The sequence below is a fragment of the Rattus norvegicus genome, chromosome X (genome assembly GCF_021556685.1).
Source record: "Rattus norvegicus strain SHRSP/BbbUtx chromosome X, alternate assembly SHRSP_T2T, whole genome shotgun sequence".
NCBI classification, from domain to species: Eukaryota; Metazoa; Chordata; class Mammalia; order Rodentia; family Muridae; genus Rattus; species Rattus norvegicus.
The window spans coordinates 68,126,852-68,152,644 of NC_141554.1; the positions used below are offsets into that span (position 1 = coordinate 68,126,852).

The 25,793-nt window shown below is 39.6% G+C and overlaps 2 pseudogenes; both read left to right on the forward strand.

Annotated features, from left to right (window-relative positions):
- Window positions 1-784: 784 nt before the first annotated feature.
- LOC147998245 (sperm motility kinase X-like) lies at window positions 785-24,085 on the forward strand (annotated as a pseudogene).
- Window positions 3,073-3,194, forward strand: LOC120099549 (U4 spliceosomal RNA; annotated as a pseudogene).
- Window positions 24,086-25,793: the final 1,708 nt, after the last annotated feature.

Below are 25,793 nucleotides of genomic sequence, written 5' to 3' on the forward strand. Positions count from 1 at the left end.
TAGTGTGGCTATTATTTCATGAAGTCTCTGTTTTAATTTATTACATTAGTTATGATTTGAAAAATATTTTAACATATTTCTCAGCCACCATAGTTTGAAACATTCTATTTCAACAGCAAAATCGTCACCCAAACCTCGTGGGTCTCAGGTTTCCCATCTGAAAAATTATATTAAGGGTATTTATGTACAAAAGTTGATGTGAAAAGTAGACAATGGAATATATATATGCACACATATATATCTTAGTGTAATATTTGGCACATGGAAATTATTAGGTATAGCATTGTATTTTTACAAAAGACCCTTCGGTCTGGTGAAGTAGCTCAGTTGATATAAGCACTTGTTGCACAAGATAAGGACCTGAGTTTGGATCCTCTATGCCTAATAAAAATGTGCAGAGGCATACAACTGTAATCCTAGCACTGGGAAGGTAGATATAGGAGGAACTTTAGATTTTGCTACCCTACCAGTCTAGCCAAATCTATGAGTTTCAGGTTCAATGAGAAATTTTATCTCAAACATTAAGGTGACGAGCAGTTGAGAAAATGCTCAAAATCGTGAGAAAATGCTCAAAATTGTGAGAAAATGCTCAAAATTGACCTCCTGTCTACACACACACACACACACACACACACACACACACACACACACACACACAGAGAGAGAGAGAGAGAGAGAGAGAGAGAGACATACAGACACAGACACAGACACAGACACAGAGACACAGAGACAGATGCAGACATACACATACGGAGAGAGACAGAGAAAGAAACTACCCTCTAGAATGCTGAAGAACTTTGCCAGAATCGACCCATATCTTTTGAGCCAGATGAAAGGAATAGCTACCACAGCCAGGAGTGTGCCTAGTGACTCTGAAGAAAAGTAAGAATGCCACTGTGACTGGAGTCTTGTGAGCACTACTTTGAAGTCACAGAGTTAAGAGAGACATGATAATAACTGGGTCTTAGAAATCATTATGAGGATTAGGTTTGTGTTCATAGAGAGATCTAATTCAACTGAGATTCTGAGCCAAAGAAAGCCATGTGACAGGATATAGCCAGTATTATTACATTCATTAGCAGTTGTGTAGAGAATTGACAATAGGAAGTTAAGAGAGGAAATGAGCAGGAAGGAAGATATAGAATTATGTAGTACTCCCAGTGAAAGATCATGGTAGTTTAGATCAGAATGGGTAGTAGGGATGGCATATTAGAGTCTTTATTGCTGTAATGAAACAACATGACCAAAAGCAATTTGGGGAGAAAGGGACTTATTTGTCTTAACTTTTTCTGGTAACAGTCCATTTCTGAGGGAACTCATGGCAGGAATTCAAGCAGGAAAATGGAGGCATGAAGTGAAACAGAAGGAGCTCTGCCCCCTGGTTTGTTCCTAATGGCTGTTTAGCCTGCTTTCAACATTTACAACTCTGGACCACCATCCAGTGTTAGCACCACTCTGGTGGGCTGGCCCTCCCATATGAATCACTAATCAAGAAGATGCCCAGAGGCTTGCCCATCCTCCCATCTTGTCGGAGCAGTTTTTCATTTGTGGTTCTTTCTCCTCACATCAGTCTGCCTGTGTCAAGTTGACAGAAACTAACCATGACAGAAGGTGAAGAGAAATATCTGAGTCTTAATTTATCCTTTAGGTCATTCCACCAAGACTCCTCGAGGTAACAGATGTGGGAAATGAAAGAAAATGAGTCATTAGTACTTTGGTTTGAATATATGGAAGTATCTGAAAGTGACCTTTAGTTGATGTAAGAAACAATAAAGGAGAAACAGATATTTTTAAATATCAAGACTTCAAATCATGATGTTAATTTGAGTGTGCTGGTTAGTTTTTGCAAACTTAATACAACTAAACTTGATACCAGGGAAGAGGGAACCTAGATTGAGAAATTGTCTCTATCAGATTGGGCTGTGCACAGATCTGTGGGTCGTTTCTTAATTGTTCATTGATATGGGAGAGGTCAGCCTATCGTGGGCAGTGCCATGCTTGGGCAGCGGATCCTGGGTTGAATGGGAACAGCAGTTGAGCACGCCAGAATCCATGGTTTCTGCTTCAATGCTCACCTCTAGGTTCTTGCCTTGAGCTATTGCCCTAACGTGTCAGTGATGTAAGATGAAGTAAATCCTGGTCTAAATTGCTTTTCAACAGTATTTTATCATAACAGAAAAGCTAACTAGAAAAAGAAGCCTATTACGTATCCAAATGAAATGTAAAATTGACATACAAATGTGTCAGTCTTGAGATATGATTTGGGGAGGAGTCACTAAAACATAAACATTGTTTAAAACCATTAGAGTAGATGTGATCCAAAAAGGAAACACAGATGAAGATTGGAAAGCTACAGACTAAGTCCTAGAGATTTCCAACGTTGAAGAGAATAAAAGTAAGCAGAAAACAGCAAGGAAGAAACAATCAGAAAATTAGGAGGAACACTAATGGAGTATCATGTCCTGGCAGGCAATGAGGAGTTGTAATTAAGAGAAGTGGTCACTTCTGTTAAGTACTACCAAGAGTTCTCTTCAAAGCTGAAGTAGTATCTTCAGTGGTCTTAAAGTTCTTACAGCAAATAATTTCCACTCAAAGAAGGCTTCATCAGAAATAGTAAGTACATAAATAGATATCTTTACCAAATGGTTTTATTTGTTTGTTTTTTTTCTTTTTCTTCTTTTAGATTTTGAGACAGTGTTTCATGATGTTGACTTGACTGGCATAAAATTTACTATGTAGACCAGGTTGGATTCAGACTCATAGCAATCCTCTTGCTTCTGTGGACCACATGCCGAGATATATACCTGTCTCTCTAAACGGTAAATCCAAACATAGAAAAGAAATATACAATGTTTCTGGAATAGTAAAATTTGTTTTTTATTAATTTTTTAGTTTAATGTATTTTAATAATAAACTTACAGGAACAGCACAGAAGGTAGGCAACATTAAAAACATGCACATAGGACAACTCAGAGAAGTATAGTAGTGGATGGAATCTACTGCTGGATGAAAATGCTACAAACACCATTTGCTTAACATCAATAAGAAATTTACTTATTAAAACAAATCCAAAACTTTGTGCAGTAGCAGTATGGTAGCCAATGAGGTTTATCTGAGGTGTGATTATTGCTAATTGAAAACTTTTCCCTAAAAAAATTCAAACGACTGAACTGTGAAAAAAAATTAAAGATAATTAAAAAATTACAAATGCTGGCTGGCATTGTCCAGAAAATTTTAATAGGCTAACTTATAATTGTTATAAAGTTGAACTGTTGAAATGTGTTCACTGAAACATTTTGATTCCATTAATGCCCTACATCTTGCATTTACATAAAAATTCACACACAATGAATGTGGAGAAACTACCAATACCTGATTCTGTCCCCTGTGTTTCCATTCACAATCATAGACTTAGGTACACTTGTCCCCATGGAAAAAATATCTAACATTCAAAACTACTGATAACAGGAAGAAAAGGAAAAAAAATTGGGGGGAATGAAATGTTTCCCCTCATAGTAGACTCTTAAGCACATTATCTGCGTATGCAACATGCTAACTAGATATATCTTTTGGCATAGTTGTTAAATGTTTGGCATGGATAGCACACATGGTATCTTCAAAAAGGTCAACCAGATAGGCTTCACTTACCTTCTACAAAGCGCCAATAGCTGCACTCTTGAAGCACAGATGTGTTTTAAAGTCCTGAGCCAATTCTCACACCAGATGCTGAAAGGGGAGCTTGCAAATTAGAAGTTCAGTGGACTTCTAATAGCATCTGATTTCACCAAGTGCCACAGTACCAGGCCTGTAACGATGAAGTTCCTGCATTTCTCCAGTAGAGGGCGCACTCATGCGTGGGGCTTTTGTTGCCTGGGTGCTTTTTACCACCGGTGGATTTGCGGGCAGTCTGCATTGTCTGAGTCATGGTATGGGTACCTCCTTACTTACCCCCCCCCCCTTCTCCTTCGGCTGGAACGTGACAAGGAAGAGGAAGAGCTGGTGTTAGAGAGCGGGAGACACGGTGAGCTACGAACACCTGTTTTTAGTTAATTAACTTTAAATGTTATTTTATTTTCGGGACAGGGTCACACTATGAAGCCCTGGCTGGCCTGGAACTCATTATGTAGAAAAGGCTGGCCTGGAACTCATAGAAATACATCTGCTGAGATTAAAGGCATGTGCCACTATGTCTGGCTTCCTGAAAAGTAAAATCTGAAGTAAACTAATAGGAAATTAAAAAAAATAATCTTTTATTTGGCAATTATACAAGAAAATGACATCAGAGTTTAACGACTCCAAAGACATGAACTCCTCAAATGCCCTAAAGTAAAAGATGGTAAATTTGAAGTACAAGGAGACAAAGATACTTGCAAATGGTCACACAGCAAAGCTTAGATCAGAACCCTGATCTTTCAGTGCAGTGCTCTTTCTATTAGACCAGGAATTTGAAATTAGAGACCTGGAAGTGTATCCTGTTTCACATACTTAAAAATAGACAATTTTAATTCAACACTTTAAAAGGAGAATATTATACAAGAAAATCTGGATTTATTCCATGAAAAAACATTAGAACTGACCAGAATGACTGGATCCAAAGCCAAGCAGTAGCTTCTTCCTTTAGACAGGGCATGCATTCTCTGATTTGTCATGTTTCCCATCATCCTCAAGTGCATCTGACCTATCTCTTGTGTAACTTAGCAACCAAGCCCTTATCCAAATTGATTTTTGCTGCATTCTCCCAAATAATGGATGTTAACTACCTTGCCAAAGCTCTGAGGGGGAACGGTGGACTGTGGAAGCAGAACCAGGTACTCCAGTAAACAATGAGTTGTTGGCTCTTGACAGCTGTGGCAGAGACGACTAGTTGTTAAAATTCCGTATTCAGGACTGGAGAGATGATGTTGTAAATAGGAATCCATACTGTTCTCCTGGAGGATCCGAGTGTGCTTCATAGCTCCCGTGATGTATGGCTCAAAATGGCCAGTAACTTCAACTCAGGGGGGGACTCTAGGCCACTTGTGTGTACACACTCCACACAGCCTTACACACATGCATGCAATTTAAAAATAAATTCTTAAAATAAGTTAAAAATCTATTTTCCTTTTTTATTAAGAATCCATGTGCCCAGAAATGGAGTTATTGCAGTTTTGCATCTGACCAGGTGTAATTGGTTTTGGGGAAGAATGTGGGAGGATATGAAACTTCAGGCTGAAAAAGCTCTAGAATGCTATGAGAACTCAATAGTCTTTTTTTCCTACTGGATGTTCAAGAGAAATGAAGCATCACAAGTACCCCTCATTAAGATCCAAAACACCATATGAAATGAAGGAAGGTGGAATATTAGAACTTGGCTCAGGTCCATTAAGGGAAAGCTATATCCCACAGTGAAAAATAATGTTACAATGTGTTCTAAACACTATAAAATCAAAACCAATTTTCTTCTCCTCTGATAGAATTGCTTACACATTTTTTACTGTTGTCCATCTGCTTTTCTGATTTTCAACTTTGAAATATTTTTACCCTTTCTATCACATGTCTGCCCTGCTGCTGGGTATTTTCATTCTCTGAGAAACATATTCACGCAATTTCATATGAACTTCCATTTTGAGCCTGACTGCTTTCTTGGACCCTGTCTCAAAAGGTCCAACTTCCTTGTTCTTCTCCCTCATGAGCCAAATCATTTCCAAGAAGCTCAAAATTAATATTTCAATTAGCATTTTTGGATGGGCTTGTCTGAAATTAGTTCTTTTGTCTCAAATTTAAATTTTCTGAATTCCTTTGTTTAGAGGATTTCATCTTCAAAGGGAGGGAAAACAAAACTACAACAAAACAGAGACAAAGGCTCTGTTTATACAGTCCAAAAATCATCTTCCAAACACTCACATTCATATATACATACTTCAAAAATTGGTATGTGTGTTGGGGGTGCATCTTGCCAGTGGAGAGCTGAGGCATACCACAAAGTCACACCATTCATTAAACTTCACGCAAGAGACTTATTGGGGGAGAAGAACAGAATGGCAGCTGCCTCAATGGGAAGAGACAGCAGAGGGCTGAATGGAGAGGAAAGCTTTTATAGGGATTTTAGAGCATGGGCAATGATCTTATTAGGAAAATATAGTAGGATAGGAACACTGTTTAACAGTTAATGTGGGGATTTCCAAGTCTAGAGCTCCAGATCAACTCAGGGACAGGGAGTTTCCCTTTGGCCTATGTTTTGGGTTTGGAGTCAAGTCAAGGGCTGTGTGTTCTTTCCTTGTTCCTTGTAACTGTAACTGTACTTTTGGCTACTTTATTGGGTTCTTTTATCTACCACCCTTTGCCACCCTTCCAAACTCCAACACTAGGTAAGAGAAAAAGTTTAGAAGGGGAAGGGTATGTTCATCTCCTTAGACTACTTCCTGCTCCAGTAGACAAACTGCAGCAATAGGAACCAGTGGTCACAGGAGGGGCAGCAGCCCCCAAAGCCTCTTGGGGCTGTGGCATTTTTATACCCTCACAAGAGTACCCAGAATTCCAAACATAAACTATCTTCATCTGGCAGAGTCACACCCCTGTCAGAGCACAAGACAAATCATGGCTAGTGGCTGTGGACAGTCTGAAGCAGTCCCATATCCCACAGGTTAGATTAAGACAAAAACATATTCACATAGCATATCTGGGTTTTTAACGAAACCAAAATTTTCACTACAGTCCCTGGTCTTAGGGTCAAGTCAGGGTCAGATCTCTCCTGTTCCCATTTCTATATACAGCAGTGCTGCCACTAACCTACCTGATTTGACCAAAGCCTAGCAGTAATCCTTGACTTCTCATCTTCTAATCAGTCTGTCAATAAAGCCTTTTGTGTTTCCCTCTTAGGTACAGAATGTACTGATTCTGATCACTTACATACCAACTTTGGTACAAGCTAACACACCTTCTCTCCCCTAAATATGACAATAATCTCTTCTTTGAGCTCCTGGCTTCCTTGGCCTGGCATACAGCTCTCTACTTGGAGACCTGACAGGGATTTAAACAAGAGCAAAGAACAATTCAAGGCCTTTCCTCTAGTAGATCCTTATCACAGAATGAATTATATACTGGTCCTAAAGCATCTGCCCATGTCACCCACTCTTATTTCCTTTATCTACCACATCCGCTCCTAGCTTTAGCTGGGCTTCCTGGAGGAGGTTTCTCTATTTTTCCCTGATTATCTATTCATTCATTCATTCATTCATTCATTCATTCATTTTACTGTTTTTGTTTTTGTTTTTGTTTTCACAGTGTAGAGCAGGCTGGCCTCAAACTCAGAGATCCACTTGCCTCTACCTCCTCAGTGTTGGGATTCGGGGTGTGCACTACTGTACCCAGCTGGAGGGACTTTCTTCAAACAAACAAATGAAAGTCATTAAAGTTATTTGATGTGAATGTATGTATGTATGTATATATGAATGTATTATGATTTTATTTTTTGAAAATAATCACTGTGGCTTAAGGGTACAGAACATATCTAGAGAAACAGAATATAGTCACACTAAGAAGACTTATTTATTATAGCATTATAATGGAAGAAATATTCAACTTTTAACCCCCAACTTTATTAGCCTTATGATGTTAGACCTCTGAATTCTGGGATTTCCCATATGTCAAGCACAGTTCTAGTTGCTTTCTTCTGGCAATATCTCATACAGCCCTTATATTGAGATTCAAAAAATAGGTCCAATTTCGGGCTTATTATAAAGATTAAATTAATCATTTACTTTTAAGACATGATGTCTGATACATAGTACTCAGTAAATGTTAATTACCTTCAGAAAATATTAGTGAGTATATTTAAGTATTGTCTGATAAATCAACCATCTAGTACTAGATTCTAGAGCTGGACTATCTGGGTTACAGTGCTATTTTCTTTTTCTTTATATGTGGGATTTGTACACATGCTCATGCCATATGTAGATATTAGAAAACAGCTTGTAGATAGACATCTATTTTCTTTTTCCGTCGTGTTTGTTCCAGGAATTGAACTCAGCTCATCAGACTTGACAGCTAACACTTTTACCTGCTGAGCAAATTCCCATCCTACCACTTACTAATATTCCATAGTACTTTAGACATAACATAAAGCCCCTTATGTCTCATCTATCTCATATTTTCATGTGCATAATTAATAGCAACTGCATCCACGTCCATAGGTTACTTTCAGTGATTAGGTAAGTTAACACAAAAAATTGCTTATAATATGGTTTAGTTCATAATAAATAGGATAATGACTAAGTAAACAATGAATACAATAAATGCTAGCTAACTATTATCAATATTTATATTTCAGGTACATTTCCCCAAATCCATTGAGTCAGCACTTTTATTATTATTTTTGCATACTAATAGATACTAAATTGTGTTACAAACTCAGATCATTTTAGTTCGCCATCATCTGTTATTTTCATTTACATATATGATTTTGTCATTTGCTAGTAGAGTGGATATTCTGCCACAGTAAACTGTTATTAAACAACAGTAATACCCTAATGTTCTAACCTGGATGCTGGTGTTAGCTAGGGAACCACAGAGCTCATTTCCTGGAACAGACAAATAATTGTACATCTAGAAAGGACAGATCAAGCCTCAGAGAAATTAAAACTAACAGCTTTATCCATTGAGATAAGAGATACCCTTAGGCTAGGAGTCTATAAATGAATTCTGGCTTAGGCAATTTATAGGACCACCAGATCTGATATCTCCTTATAGTTCCTATGTAGATAACTGTCCCTGTACATTCTTACCCTTCTTCATTATAGTGTCTTCTGGAACAAAAAGATTTCATTTTAGAGAGGGAACTTTTATTTTCTTTTTCTTTTTAACTCTCCTTATTTCCTTGTTCTCAGGGATCAACATTAACTGCTGTTAGGGGTTGGGTGTAACTTTTCTTCAAACCCTACTTTTAATGATGGTTCTTAAATGCTTTAACCTCCCTTCTAGCCTGCCACCCACTAGAGGTAGTGGAAAAGAACGAAGAGGGGGAAGGGAACCTGTTTAGAAAGGTTCTTTGGAGCAATTCTCATCTGTATTGTCTGGAAATTGGTAGTTCAGTTCACAGGTTAGCAGCAGCAGTTCAATGAACTTACAAATACTTTATGGATACACCAGCCGGCCAACAGTTCTTGGCTGTGTCTCTCTCAGCTAAGCGAAGATCAGCAAAGACCAGAGACCAATAAGCCTTGCAGAGAGAGCTAGCTCTATCAGCAAGCAAAGCTCCAAACATCATGTGTCATCCACAGGTGCCTCAGCACATGTCTGTCTCAGCTGACATCAGCAGAAGTGGCCAGAAGCTGCAGCACACAAGTTTATTGGTGTGTTTTTCTCTATGGAGTCCTGACAAATGGAGCTCAATGCAATGTAAGGCAGACCAATACATGTGTGTCATTAGCAAAGAATCCTTCATCATGCTTACTTTAGCAGAATATCCTTTCATTTGTGTCTGTTTCAGTGAAACATTCCTTTATAACTGCCTTAGCCTTTCACCTGTGTCCAATTCAGTAAAACGTTCCATCACATGTTTGCCTTAGCAAAACACCATCCAACAAAACTGACTTTCCAAAGAACCCTAAACTTTACACTTCAGGAGGAGATGGTGACTGCTTTAGCTGCTTCACGTTGAGGAGAGGCAGAGTCTAGAGGCATCAGTACAAGAGAGAAGACTTCTCTGACCCTTGGCGTCAGTCCAGGGGGCTGGGGTGTACAAATTGAAGAGTAGTCCACGTTCCACCATTGGGCCCATTCAGAGTTCATATTACACCTTTCACCATCCAATAACATGCCCAAACATATGACTCAGAGAATATATATGTATGTATGTATATGTATATATGTGTATATATACATACATATATATATATATATATATATATATATAGAGAGAGAGAGAGAGAGAGAGAAAGGGGAGAGAGACACACACACAGAGAGACAGAGAGAGACACACACAGAGAGAGACAGAGAGAGCGCTAGAACATTGAAGAAGGACTTTGTTCCTTGAGACATTCTCTCCTTAGACACTCTACACAGTAATAGATCATCTACCTGTTGGGGGCAAGTTTTATGGGGAATTGACCAGGCAAATAAATGGGGGGAGTGTGGCTATCACTAAGTCCGTGAGGTAGGATACTCCAAGTCTACTGTTTTGAGTTAGGTAACTTCTTTCAGTCTCCTGAGTAAGGTGATATTTGTCTCCAGTGCTGAGCTAAAGAGTGATGAAGCCAAGAACTACATTTAGGTACTTTGCTAGTTGCTAGGGTCATAGCATGAAGTCCCTCCCAGATAACTTCTCGGGAGAGATACAGAAGAAATTTAATGATCATTTTGATTTTTAGGTTAAAACAGTTGTGAGCCTGTGTCTCTTAGCTGAAGGTAGGTACTGCAATGTTGAACTGAGCCAAGGATATGATGCTGTATATCTGAGTAGCATGTTTTCTTATTAAAAAGAAAATTATCAGGGAAAAATAGTTGTTTAAATGCCATCTGCTTTGTATTTAAATATAATGCCAAGGAATGTGAGGACTTAAACTGTTAAATAAATAAATGAACAAACAAACCAATCACTTTAGTCTTAATTATATTTTCCTGTTCGGTCTTTCAGATCATAAAAGTAGCCAAAATTAATCACTGGAGACAGACATTTTGGCTTCTTTTATTTCTTATTTATTTATTTATTTATTTATTTATTTATTTATTTATTTATTTAAATAGGGGTCTCATTATATAACCTAAACTGGCCTAGAGTTCACAATGTAGATGAGGCTAGAAATTTCAGATATCTACCTGCCTCTGTCTCCTGGCATCAAAGGCATGTGCCACCATGTCCAGTCATTTGGCTTCTTTTAAATTCATATACTTACCACCCTTCTGCTGTCCCTTCTGCTACACTTAAAGAGAAACAGGGCCTCAGGTTTGTATTGTACCTTCTACCAATCAGAATGGCTAAGATAAAAAACTCAGGTGACAGCACATATTGGTGAGGATGTGGAGAAAGAGGAACACTTCTCCATTGCTGGTGGGATTTTGAACTGGTACAACCACTCTGGAAATCAACCTGGATGTTCCTCAGAAAACTGGAAATAGATCTACCTGAAGACCCAGCTATACCATTCTTAGGCATATATCCAAAAGATGCCCCGCTAAGTCACAGGGACGTGTGTTCCACTATGTTCATAGGTGGCCTTATGACAGCCAGAAGCTGTAAAACAGTCCAGATGTCCCACAACAGAAGAATGGATACAGAAAATGTGGTTCATTTACACAATCGAGTACTACTCAGCTATTAAAAATGAGGAAATCATGAATTTTGCAGGTCAATGCATGGAAATAGAAAATATCATCCTGGGTGAGGTAACTCAGACCCAAAAGGACATGAATGGTATGTTCTCACTGTTTTTTTGGATAATAACCAAAAAGAAAAAGTACACAATACCCAGAATAAAAGAGAAGGTTAGCAAGAAGAAGGGCCCAAGTGAGGATGCCTCAATCCCACTTGGGAGGGAGAAGAAAGCAACCACAAAGTGGGGGTCTTAGAGGGAGGGAGGGATACGGGTGGGAGAGGGAACAGGGAGGAGAAAAAGGGAACATGATCAGGTATTGCCAGGTTTGGGGGGAGGGTACAGGACTGAAGCCCTGAGGGCCAGCAGAATGAATGGAAACAGGTAACCTTGGGAGGTAGGAGGTGGCGGCACCCTTTAGAATGTACCAGAGACCTGAGAGGTGACAGATTCTCAGGATTCGAAGGGAGGGATCTTAAATTAGATGCCCAATAGTTGGGAGAGGGAACTTGTAGAGTCTATCTTCAACAGAAAGACAGGGCGCCAAGTGGAGAGATGGGTTCCCATACTACAGTCAAAAACTCTGACCCAGAATTGTTCCTGTCTAAAAGAACTGCAGGGACAAAACTGGAGTGGAGTCTGAGGGAAAGGAGGTCTAGTGTCTGGCCCAACTTGGGATCCATCTGAGGGGGAGGTTCCAAGGCCTGACACTATTACTGATGTTATGGTGTGCTTATAGAAGGGACTTAGTATGGCTGCCCTCCGAGAGGCCCAACAAGCAGCTAACTGAGACAGATGCAGATACTTATATTCAACCATTAGAGTGAAGTCAGGGACCCCTGTGGTTGAATTAGGGAAAGGCTGGAAGAAGCTGTGGAAGAGGACGACCCCATAGGCAGACCAGCAGTCTCAACTAACCTGGACCCCTGAGATCTCTCAGACACTGGGCCACCAACCAGGCAGTGTACAGGAGCTGATATGAGGCCCCCAACACATACACAGCAGAGGACTCCCAAGTCTGGCCTCAGTGAGAGAAGATGCACCTAACCCTCAGGAAACTTGAGCCCTCCCGGGGGGGGGGCTGACAGGGTGTGTGTGAGGACATCCTCTTGGAGATGGAGAGGAGGAATGGGATGAGGAACTGTGGGAAGGCAGACTGGGAGGGGAATAATGACTGGATTATAAAGAAAGATTGAAAATGAGAGAGAGAGAGAGAGAGAGAGAGAGAGAGAGAGAGAGAGAGAGAGAGAGAGAGAGAACGCCACTACTATTTTAGCCTAAAGACTGGATGATGCTTAAATTTCTTCTCCCTCTCCAGAAGCTATGTAAGCTATTTCCTTTATGATGCTACTCTTTCTAATGATCATACATAGATTCAACTATCCTTGAGCAGAGACAATGGAATTCCTTATTTTGTTTCTTTACTTTGCTATTTTGGGTTTGCATTCCTGACGGTAATTTCTTGTTACATCTATGCTAATCTATCTTGAGAGCTTGTTCAAAAATATAACAGGAGCTAACACTTTGAGATATATTAGACCTGGAAAGCTCATGTGGGTTTAACCCCTAGAATCAAAACATTGGAAAAGCACAGATACCAACAGGGATTCAAAGGCTGAATTACCAGGTGCTAATGGGATGCTGCTGCAACCAAGGCAGGACACTGGGTCATAATACATGTTTTTTGCCTCATTTCTTGAGGATTGCTTTTCACTGTTTACGTCCTCAAGACTCCTTTGCTTCACATTTGTTGTCTGATTTTGTTCCTACCACCTGTGTCCTGCATACCCTTGCTTTTGTTTTATCTTTCAGTTATAATAGCCTAGAGAAGCTTTTTATGAAAGGAGAAGAAAAAGAACCTGATACCATTCCTTTCTGAGTACCCTTAGATGTCTGGGATTTTGGTGTTTAAAGTGCTCTAGGTTAAATGAACTTGAACGTGTCTTACTACCACCACCCCCCTCCCTTTAATACTTGGGTCAATTTTCATGCTGAACCCTGTACTATATAACCGTCCCTCTGCTCAGGTGAGCAGACTTAGTGGCTGTTAACAGAATGGCTTAAAGAAATTTTGTATGTCCTTAACCATTTTTAATGATCCTTTTTGGTTTTTTATTCAAAGAGAAACAGTGAGATAATTATAGGGAGGGATGTTGAGGTTCCTCAAAATTGTGAGCTGGGAAATCAAATGATTTAAACTATTAGGCACAATTAGGCCGGAACAAACTTGTCACTGACTAATGACACCTAGGAAAGCATGGTAACAAACAGTGCTTCTGAACTATAATGAGGCCACACCTGATTAAATCCCAGGAAGCCATCATTAAATAGAAAATTCAGTCAAGGGCTATGTCTGGTGGTTCATGCCAATTATTCTAGCACTAGAGAGAATGAAGAAGGAGGCTCATGAGTTCCAGGTCAGCTTGGGCTACATAATGAGATAATGTCCTAAAATAAAAGCATTTAATAATTCTAGCTTAGAAGCTTGGGATATGATTCAGTCATAAAGTGCTTTCTGTGAAAATATGAGCACCTGAGTTTACTTGATCCCCAGTGTCTACTTAAAAATGAGGCATGTTGCCTGAGATTATAACCCCAATGACAGGGAGGAGGTGGTAGGCATGTCTTAAGCTCACTGGCTAGCTGCCCAGCCCACTTGGCCAGTTTAGCTGCTGAGGAAAAAGGATCACTCACACACAAGCTCACATGTGCAAGAACGTGCGCTCACACACACACACACACACACACACAGACACAGAGGGAGAGAGAGAGACAGAGACAGAGACAGACAGAGACACAGAGACACAGAGAGAACGGGTTAAATACTGAAACTCATCATTCACAACTCTCAAACTACCCGAAAGCATTCCTCTACCCTGTGATACACACATGATATGTCTAAGTTTGTCCACTTACTTGGAGCTCTGATCCATCTTGAGATTTGGAGAACCTGTGTTCCTCTTCAGATATCAAGGTCTCATCTCTTGTTGGGAGAATAGTAGTATAGCTCCTTGACCTTTATTTTTCCCTATTACAGGGACAAACTCTCCATTTATCTATAAGAAATAGAGTTAATTTGTCTCTCAGACCTTGTTCCCTATACTTTCTGACTCCCAGTGTAGAGAAGGGGACTGGCTAAAAGTCCAACCATGTTAAGTGTGGTGCAGTTGTGGGAAGTTACTTTATTTGTATACTTATGTGTGTGTGTGTGTGTGTGTGTGTGTGTGTGTGTGTATATATATATATATATATATATATATATATATATATATGCTAGATCACAGACTCTCTATGTCAGAAATAAAACCATGTCCTCTAGTGTTTTATCTTTAGGACAAGGAACTCCAGGGACAAAGAACCTGAGTCTTGGAGTGGAGGGAACAGGATAAGGTTTGGTCCTACATAGTGTCTCCCTCCACATGTTAATGCAATAAATGAACACGCGTGCGCGCACACACACACACACACACACACACACACACACACACACACACACACACACATACACACACACAGAGCTCTCACCTTAAAGAAAGAATATGAGATAGGTTATTATGGAACCATGTTGAGTGACCATGGTCCAGGAACACAGATTTAGAGAACCCCAAATTCTATATTCTAAAGTAGAAGCAGTTTCATGAAGATTTTTTTTTAGTAGTTACCTATTTTCTTTTTTTTTTTATTAACTTGAATATTTCTTATATACATTTTGAGTGTTATTCCCTTTCCCAGTATCCGGGCAAACATCCCCCTCCCCCCCTTCCTTATGGGTGTTGCCTTCCCAACCCTCCCCCCATTGCCGCCCTCCCCCCACCAGTCTAGTTCACTGGGGGTTCAGTCTTAGCAGGAACCAGGGCTTCCCCTTCCACTGGTGCTCTTACTAGGATATTTATTGCTACCTATGAGGTCAGATTCCAGGGTCAGTCCGAGAATAGTCTTTAGGTAGTGGCTTAGGCCCTGGAAGCTCTGGTTGCTTGGCATTGTTGTACATATGGGGTCTCGAGCCCCTTCAAGCTCTTCCAGTTCTTTCTCTGATTCCTTCAACGGGGGTCCTATTCTCAGTTCAGTGGTTTGCTGCTGGCATTCGCCTCTGTATTTGCTGTATTCTGGCTGTGTCTCTCAGGAGCGATCTACATCCGGCTCCTGTCGGTCTGCACTTCTTTGCTTCATCCATCTTGTCTAATTGGGTGGCTGTATATGTATAGGCCACATGTGGGGCAGGCTCTGAATGGGTGTTCCTTCTGTCTCTGTTTTAATCTTTGCCTCTCCCTTCCCTGTCAAGGGTATTCTTTTTCCTCATTTAAAGAAGGAGTGAAGCATTCACATTTTGATCATCTGTCTTGAGTTTCGTTTGTTCTAGGGATCAAGGGTAATTCAAGCATTTGGGCTAATAGCCACTTATCAATGAGTGCATACCATGTATGTCTTTCTGTGATTGGGTTACCTCACTCAGGATGATATTTTCCAGTTCCAACCATTTGCCTACGAATTTCATAAAGTCATTTTTGATAGCTGAGTAATATTCCTTTGTATAGATGTGCCACATTTTCTGTATCCATTCCTCTGTTGAAGGGCATCTGGGTTCTTTCCCGCTTCTGGCTATTATAAATAAGGCTGCAATGAACATAGTGGAGCACGTGTCTTTTTTATATGTTGGGGCATCTTTTGGGTATATGCCCAAGAGAGGTATAGCTGGATCCTCAGGCAGTTCAATGTCCAATTTTCTGAGGATCCTCCAGACTGATTTCCAGAATGATTGTACCAGTATGCAATCCCACCAACAATGGAGGAGTGTTCCTCTTTCTCCACATCCTCGCCAGCATCTGCTGTCACCTGAGTTTTTTGATCTTAGCCATTCTCACTGGTGTGAGGTGAAATCTCAGGGTTGTTTTGATTTGCATTTCCCTTATGACCAAAGATGTTGAACATTTCTTTAGGTGTTTCTCAGCCATTCGGCATTCTTCAGCTGTGAATTCTTTGTTTAGATCTGAACCCCATTTTTAATAGGGTTATTTGTTTCCCTACGGTCTAACTTCTTGAGTTCTTTGTATATTTTGGATATAAGGCCTCTATCTGTTGTAGGATTGGTAAAGATCTTTTCCCAATCTGTTGGTTGCCGTTTTGTCCTAACCACAGTGTCCTTTGCCTTACAGAAGCTTTGCAGTTTTATGAGATCCCATTTGTCGATTCTTGATCTTAGAGCATAAGCCATTGGTGTTTTGTTCAGGAAATTTTTTCCAGTGCCCATGTGTTCCAGATGCTTCCCTAGTTTTTCTTCTATTAGTTTGAGTGTGTCTGGTTTGATGTGGAGGTCCTTGATCCACTTGGACTTAAGCTTTGTACAGGGTGATAAGCATGGATCGATCTGCATTCTTCTACATGTTGCCCTCCAGTTGAACCAGCACCATTTGCTGAAAATGCTATCTTTTTTCCATTGGATGGTTTTGGCTCCTTTGTCAAAAATCAAGTGACCATAGGTGTGTGGGTTCATTTCTGGGTCTTCAATTCTATTCCATTGGTCTATCTGTCTGTCTGTGTACCAATACCATGCAGTTTTTTATCACTATTGCTCTGTAATACTGCTTGAGTTCAGGGATAGTGATACCCCTGAAGTCCTTTCATTGTTGAGGATACCTTTAGATATCCTGGGTTTTTTGTTATTCCAGATGAATTTGCAAATTGTTCTGTCTAACTCTTTGAAGAATTGGATTGGTATTTTGATGGGGATTGTATTGAATCTGTAGAGTGCTTTTGGTAAAATGGCCATTTTTACTATATTAATACTGCCAATCCATGAGCTTGGGAGATCTTTCCATCTTCTGAGGTCTTCTTCAATTTCCTTCTTCAGTGTCTTGAAGTTCTTATTGTACAGATCTTTTACTTGCTTGGTTAAAGTCACACCGAGGTCCTTTATATTATTTGGGTCTATTATGAAGGGTGTCGTTTCCCTAATTTCTTTCTCGGCTTGTTTCTCTTTTGTGTAGAGGAAGGCAACTGATTTATTTGAGTTAATTTTATACCCAGCCACTTTGCTGAAGTTGTTTACCAGCTTTAGTAGTTCTCTGGTGGAACTTTTGGGATCACTTAAATATACTATCATATCATCTGCAAATAGTGATATTTTGACTTCTTCTTTTCCGATCTGTATCCCCTTGACCTCCTTTCGTTGTCTGATTGCTCTGGCTAGAACTTCAAGAACTATATTGAATAAGTAGGGAGAGAGTGGGCAGCCTTGTCTAGTCCCTGATTTTAGTGGGGTTGCTTCAAGTTTCTCTCCATTTAGTTTAATGTTAGCAACTGGTTTGCTGTATATGGCTTTTACTATGTTCAGGTATGGGCCTTGAATTCTTATTCTTTCCAGGACTTTTATCATGAAGGGGTGTTGAATTTTGTCAAATGCTTTCTCAGCGTCTAATGAAATGATCATGTGGTTTTGTTCTTTCAGTTTGTTTATATAATGGATCACGTTGATGGTTTTCTGTATATTAAACCATCCCTGCATGCCTGGTATGAGGCCTACTTGGTCATGGTGGATGATTGTTTTGATGTGCTCTTGGATTCGGTTTGCCAGAATTTTGTTGAGTATTTTTGCATCGATATTCATAAGGGAAATTGGTCTGAAGTTCTCTTTCTTTGTTGTGTCTTTGTGTGGTTTAGGTATAAGAGTAATTGTGGCTTCGTAGAAGGTATTCGGTAGTGATCCATCTGTTTCAATTTTGTGGAATAGTTTGGATAATATTGGTCTGAGGTCTTCTATGAAGGTTTGTCCATTTCCTGAAGATTTTCAAGTTTTGTTGAATATAGGTTTTTATAGTAAGATCTGATGATTTTTTGAATTTCCTCTGAATCTGTAGTTATGTCTCCCTTTTCATTTCTGATTTTGTTAATTTGGACACACTCTCTGTGTCCTCTCGTTAGTCTGGCTAAGGGTTTATCTATCTTGTTGATTTTCTCAAAGAACCAACTTTTGGTTCTGTTGATTCTTTCTATGGTCCTTTTTGTTTCTACTTGGTTGATTTCAGCTCTGAGTTTGATTATTTCCTGCCTTCTACTCCTCCTGGGTGTATTTGCTTCTTTTTGTTCTAGAGCTTTTAGGTGTGCTGTCAAGCTGCTGACATATGCTCTTTCCTGTTTCTTTCTGCAGGCACTCAGCACTATGAGTTTTCCTCTTAGCACAGCTTTCATTGTGTCCCATAAGTTTGGACAATTTCCTAGACAGATAGCAGGTACTGAAGTTGAATCAGGAACAGATAAAACAGTTAAACAACCCCATAACTCCTAAGGAAATAGCAGCAGTCATTAAAGGTCTCCCAACCAAAAAGTGCCCAGGTCCAGACGGATTTAGTGCAGAATTCTATGAGACCTTCATAGAAGACCTCATACCAATATTATCCAAACTATTCCACAAAATTGAAACAGATGGAGCACTACCGAATTCCTTCTATGAAGCCACATTTACTCTTATACCTAAACCACACAAAGACCCAACAAAGAAAGAGAACTTCAGACTAATTTCCCTTATGAATATCGACGCAAAAATACTCAATAAAATTCTGGCAAACCGAATCCAAGAGCACATCAAAACAATCATCCACCATGACCAAGTAGGCTTCATCCCAGGCATGCAGGGATGGTTTAATATACAGAAAACCATCAACGTGATCCATTATATAAACAAACTGAAAGAACAATACCACATGATCATTTCATTAGATGCTGAGAAAGCATTTGACAAAATTCAACACCCCTTCATGATAAAAGTCCTGGAAAGAATAGGAATTCAAGGCCCATACCTGAACATAGTAAAAGCCATATACAGCAAACCAGTTGCTAACATTAAACTAAATGGAGAGAAACTTGAAGCAATCCCACTAAAATCAGGGACTAGACAAGGCTGCCCACTCTCTCCCTACTTATTCAATATAGTTCTTGAAGTTCTAGCCAGAGCAATCAGACAACAAAAGCAAATCAAGGGGATACAGATCGGAAAAGAAGAAGTCAAAATATCACTATTTGCAGATGATATGATAGTATATTTAAGTGATCCCAAAAGTTCCACCAGAGAACTAATAAACCTGATAAACAACTTCAGCAAAGTGGCTGGGTATAAAATTAACTCAAATAAATCAGTAGCCTTCCTCTACACAAAAGAGAAACCAGCCGAGAAAGAAATTAGGGAAACGACACCCTTCATTATAGATCCAAATAATATAAAGTACCTCGGTGTGACTTTAACCAAGCATGTAAAAGATTTGTACAATAAGAACTTCAAGACTCTGAAGAAAGAAATTGACGAAGACCTCGGGAGATGGAAAGATCTCCCATGCTCATGGATTGGCAGGATTAATATAGTAAAAATGGCCATTTTACCAAAAGGGATCTACAGATTCAATGCAATCCCCATCAAAATACCAATCCAATTCTTCAAAGAGTTAGACAGAACAATGTGCAAATTCATCTGGAATAACAAAAAACCCAGGAGAGCTAAAACTATCCTCAACAATAAAAGGACTTCAGGGGGAATCACTATCCCTGAACTCAAGCAATATTACAGAGCAATAGTGATAAAAACTGCATGGTATTGGTACAGAGACAGACAGATAGACCAATGGAACAGAATTGAAGACCCAGAAATGAACCCACACACCTATGGTCACTTGATTTTTGACAAAGGAGCCAAAACCATCCAGTGGAAAAAAGACAGCATTTTCAGCAAATGGTGCTGGTTCAACTGGAGGTCAATATGTAGAAGAATGCAGATCGATCCATGCTTATCACCGTGTACAAAGCTTAAGTCCAAGTGGACAAAGGACCTCCACATCAAACCAGATACACTCAAACTAATAGAAGAAAATCTAGGGAAGCATCTGGAACACATGGGCAATGGAAAAAATTTCCTGAACAAAACACCAATGGCTTATGCTCTAAGATCAAGAATCAACAAATGGGATCTCATAAAACTGCAAAGCTTCTGTAAGGCAAAGGACACTGTGGTTAGGACAAAACGGCAACCAACAGATTGGGAAAAGATCTTTACCAATCCTACAACAGATAGAGGGCTTATATCCAAAATATACAAAGAACTCAAGATGTTAGACCGCAGGGAGACAAATAACCCTATTAAAAAATGGGGTTCAGAGCTAAACAAAGAATTCACAGCTGAGGAATGCCGAATGGCTGAGAAACACCTAAAGAAATGTTCAACATCTTTTGTCACAAGGGAAATGCAAATCAAAACAACCCTGAGATTTCACCTCACACCAGTGAGAATGGCTAAGATCAAAAACTCAGAGGGGCTGGGGATTTAGCTCAGTGGTAGAGCGCTTACCTAGGAAGAGCAAGGCCCTGGGTTCGGTCCCTAGCTCCAGAAAAAAAAAGAACCAAAAAAAAAAAAAAAAAACTCAGATGACAGCAGATGCTGTCGAGGATGTGGAGAAAGAGGAACACTCCTCCATCGTTGATGGGAATGCAGACTGGTACAACCATTCTGGAAATCAGTCTGGAGGTTCCTCAGAAAATTGGACATTGAACTGCCTGAGGATCCAGCTATACCTCTCTTGGGCATATACCCAAAAGATGCCCCAACATATAAAAAAGACACGTGCTCCACTATGTTCATAGCAGCCTTATTTATAATAGCCAGAAGCTGGAAAGAACCCAGATGCCCTTCAACAGAGGCATGGATACAGAAAATGTGGTACATCTACACAAGGGAATATTACTCAGCTATCAAAAACAGTGATTTTATGAAATTCATAGGCAAATGTTTGGAACTGGAAAATATCATCCTAAGTGAGGTAACCCAATCACAGAAAAACACACATGGTATGCACTCATTGATAAGTGGCTATTAGCCCAAATGCTTGAATTACCCTCGATGCCTAGAACAAATGAAACTCAAGACAGATGATCAAAATGTGAATGCTTCACTCCTTCTTTAAAACAGGAACAAGAATACTCTTGGCAGGGAATAGAGAGGCAAAGATTAAAACAGACACAGAAGGAACACCCATTCAGATCCTGCCCCACAGGTGGCCCACACATATACAGCCATCCAATTAGACAAGATAGATGAAGCAAAGAAGTGCAGACCGACAGGAGCCGGATGTAGATCTCTCCTGAGAGACACAGCCAGAATACAGCAAATACAGAGGTGAATGCCAGCAGCAAACCAGTGAACTGAGAATAGGACCCCCGTTGAAGGAATCAGAGAAAGAACTGGAAGAGCTTGAAGGGGCTCGAGACCCCATATGTGCAACAATGCCAAGCAACAAGAGCTTCCAGGGACTAAGCCACTACCTAAAGACTATACATGGAGTGACCCTGGACTCTGACCTCATAGGTAGCAATGAATATTCTAGTAAGATCACCAGTGGAAGGGGAAGCCCTTGGTCCTGGTAAGTCTGAACCCCCAGTGAACTAGATTGTTGGGGGGAGGGCTGCAATGGGGGGAGGATGGGGAGGGGAACACCCATAAAGGAGGGGAGGGGGAAGGGTTAGGGGGATGTTTGCCCGGAAACCGGGAAAGGGAATAACATTCGAAATGTAAAGAAGAAATACTCAAGTTAATAAAAAAAATAAAGGAAGTCACTTGTCTCATCATTAAAGTTAATCATATGTTAATTTTAAGATTCTAGGAATAATCATCACTTAAACTTAATTTATACCTTCAAGCAATAGCAACCATGTTGAAGAACCAGAATTGGGATAAGGAGAAAGGAGATAACATCTTGACCAGAATTATATCATTACGTATATCTTGTCCTTAAAATTAGACTCAAACATTAAATTAAAACATAAAATGGCTGGACCATGAAAAAGATTTTAAAAAATATGTAAACTTTCATGATAATTGTCCAAAAAAGTGATTTAATACTGTTAGCCATCTCTGTTTTACCTAGAGTTCTTATTGATTAAATGTGTTCTTTTTGACCTTTGATTTTATTTTGTTCCTTAAAGTTTTAGTTTTATTATGAGGCAAAAAGAAAGAAAAGAAAGCTGAGTCATGTTAACAACTTTAGTTCACATGAGCACATACGTATTTTTCTTTTGTTCTTTATTATTTTTATTGTTTATTCTGTATATTTACATTTAAAAGGTTATCCTTCCTCCTCTCTCATTCCCCTCCCCTGCTTCTATGAGGGTGCTCCCCCTCCCACCCACCCACTCCCACCTCAACACCCTGGCAATCCCCTACACTGGGACATTGAGCGTTCACAGGACCAAGGGCTTCTCCTCTCATTGATGACCGACAAGGCCATCCTCTGCTACATATTCGGCTGGAGCCATGGGTCCCTCCATGTGTATTCTTTGGTTGGTAGTTTGGTCCCTGGGGTGTCTGGTTAGTTGATATTGTTCTTCTTATGGGGTTGCAAACCCCTTTAGCTCCTTCAGTCCTTTCTCTAACTCCTCCATAGGGGTCCCAGTGCTCAGTCTGATGGTTCGCTGCAAGCATTCTCATCTGTGTCAGTAAGGCTCTGGCAGAGCCTCTCAGGAGACATCCATATCAGGCTCCTATCAGTAAGCACTTCTTGGCATCGGCAATAGTGTCTGGGTTTGGTGTCTACATAGGGGAAGGATCCCCAGGTGGGGCAGTTAGACCCACTTTTAATTCACTTTTATCTTGCATCACTAGTTGGTGTGGAGACTGACCATTCCGATGAACAAAGATGAAGAGATGGTGAGTATCAGGACCTAAGGTCTAACTCCTTCGAGGAAGACGCCTTAACAGATCATTACAAAATATTAGCAACTCTTGGCCAAGGAACATTTGGGGAAGTAAAAGTGGCTAGCCATCTCCTCACCCAGACAAAAATAGCTGTAAAACTTCTCCCCCAAAGCAGAAAAAACCGCCTCGTTAAATCTGAAATTGAAATCATGAAATCCCTCGATCATCCCCGTATTATTAAACCCTTATACATAATCGACACCACCAAAAATATTTTCATCATTCTGGAGCACGCTGTGGGAGGAGAGCTGCTGGGCAGAATTGTGTAGTTTGGCTACCTATCAGAGGAGGAGTCCACAGGCTATGTAAACATGGTATGTGCCCTCCAGCATTGTCAGCAGAAGGGGATCGTCCACAGGGATTTAAAGCCTGAAAACATTTTATTGGACCGCAAAGGAAACACAAAACTTAGCTATTTTGGATTGGGCACCAAGATAATCATGGGCTAGAAGTTAGCAACATTCTGTGGGACCCTCCCTTAGTGTGCCCCGGAACTGTTTGAAGGTGAAGGGTACAATGGCTGCACAAATGCTACCTGGAGCTTGGGGACTGTGCTCTACTTACTATATGTTGACAGGGTGCCTCCCTTTCTAGGGATATACCTATGAAGCAATAAAGCAGAAGATCTGGGTAAGAAAGTACTCTGCGAACTTCACCAGAACTCTGGGATGTGATAGCCAAATTGTTAACTGTCACAACCCTGGAGAAAGGCCAAAGTCCATGACTCTTCAAGATTAAAGTAGCTAAAGCATGAAAATGAAGCTTCTCCCGGTTCTTTGGGAGAGAGCAGGGACAGCCACCCTGACCCCACTATAATGGTCATCATGGGTGTCATGGGATAGAAGCAAGGATAGATAAGGGAAACTGTAGGAGAAGAAGTTTGACCAGGTGATGGCTATTGGTTTAATGCTCAGGCAACACTCACCCAAAGTCAATCCAAAAGTCTGATCCCAGGTACTGTGATCAAAAGTTGAAAAGCACAGGGCCAACCATGAAAAAACAAACAGTTCTGAGGAGGGGATCTAGTGTGCCTACTCTTCCCACCTTCAATTTGCCCAATGAATTATAACCCAAATTGTTATTAAGTACATTATGTAAAATCAAAGCAGAAACATAATCACGTGTAGACAGTGTATATATCTATCTACTTAGTCATATATGACATAAATATTTATAAAGCAAGATTTTGAATGTAATTATTCATTGAGATTGTATTTCTCATAATCCTAATTCTAAAAAAAAAGCTTAACATAGAGACCTTTAGTAAATATGCATGTGTGTTATTTTATATACAGTTTGATTTTAACAATATTTTGTGTTTAATAGCTTTATATTAAATATATTTTGGAAAAGGAAATCATATGAATTTTATGTTACTTAATATGTAGGTGAGATAAATTCTATACATACACACATATATATGTATTTTATAGTTTAGTGAAATATTTATCTTGTTAGTCTCAAATGAATGTTGTTTTATACCAAAAATTAGCATTCTAAGATTTCATGAAATATTTATACTGAAAGGTATCATTTTAATAGGTTTAATGATATTTATAGTATCTAAATTTATAAGGAAATGAAATATGTATTTATAAGTCCTTTTAATATACTATCACAATACTCAAATTTATACATTTGCGTGTGTATTCTAATAAAGCATGCCAAAAATTTTTAAAAACACAACAAAATGAATAAAAAAACCCTGAAACATCCATACTTTTTTGAAGTTTTTTTTACAGAAACAACAAATGAAAATGATGAAAAACAAACATACTAAAACAATTATTAGAGGCATACATGATACATTATATGAAATCTAGGTACACTCATTTGTTGGTGGGGGTGGGGGGAATGTAGAAAGTTTATATTGCTATCTCTTTAAGAAAGGCTTAGCAGCACAAAAGATCAAAAAGTGAAATGTATTACATAGAATAAGATTATTCTCTCTCTTTCTAGTTAAATGGCTGAGGTGGAAATAGTTTTCTGCCATGTCTCAGACTGTTTTCTAGATGGTAATGTAGGCAATGTAATGGCTAAAGTTAGGTTTTAAGTTGAAATTATTGTGCTTAAGAGATCCGTAAAACAAAAATACCTCTGATCTGTAAGCCCCACTTGCCCAAGGACAGATAACCTCTTGGAATGCTGGGGGCTGTTGTTCATGTACGATAACAAGCCAGTAAGATAACAAGCCATATATTTTTACTTCTGTAAACAATCTTGGTTGTCCCAGTGGCACAGGATGTGTGCTTTGATCACACATAGGCATGAAGTAAGTAGGCAGGAAGTATGTCAGGATGTATGCTTGCTTCTGATTAGACAAAGGTGCGAAGTACGTAACTTTGAGAGTTTTGCCTTTATAAGCTTCTGACAAATATATTGTGGTGGCATACTCAGGAAATCTTAGATAAGAACCTGGCCAGTGTCTATTGTTCTGGCCAGGGTTTAATAAAACTTGCTTTAAATTTGGCTTAAAAATTGTGGTAGTGATCTTATTCTCACCTGGTGGGATTACACTAAGAAACTGGCATTGGATATGTGGGGATTCTGTTTTAATGGTATTCACCAGAAAAGCCATATGCTGTGATATATGACCCAGGAGTTGAGTATGGATAAGTCTAGGAATTATCTATTTCTTGGGATACGGGGCTGTGTATCTAGGCTTTTGGCTACTTTCTGAAGAGGAATTTTAAGCCAGCAACATGGTTGGTCTGTCAAGGGATCTCATCCAAAGACCTTCTAGGTCTATGTGATCCAGCTACAATTGAGACACGATT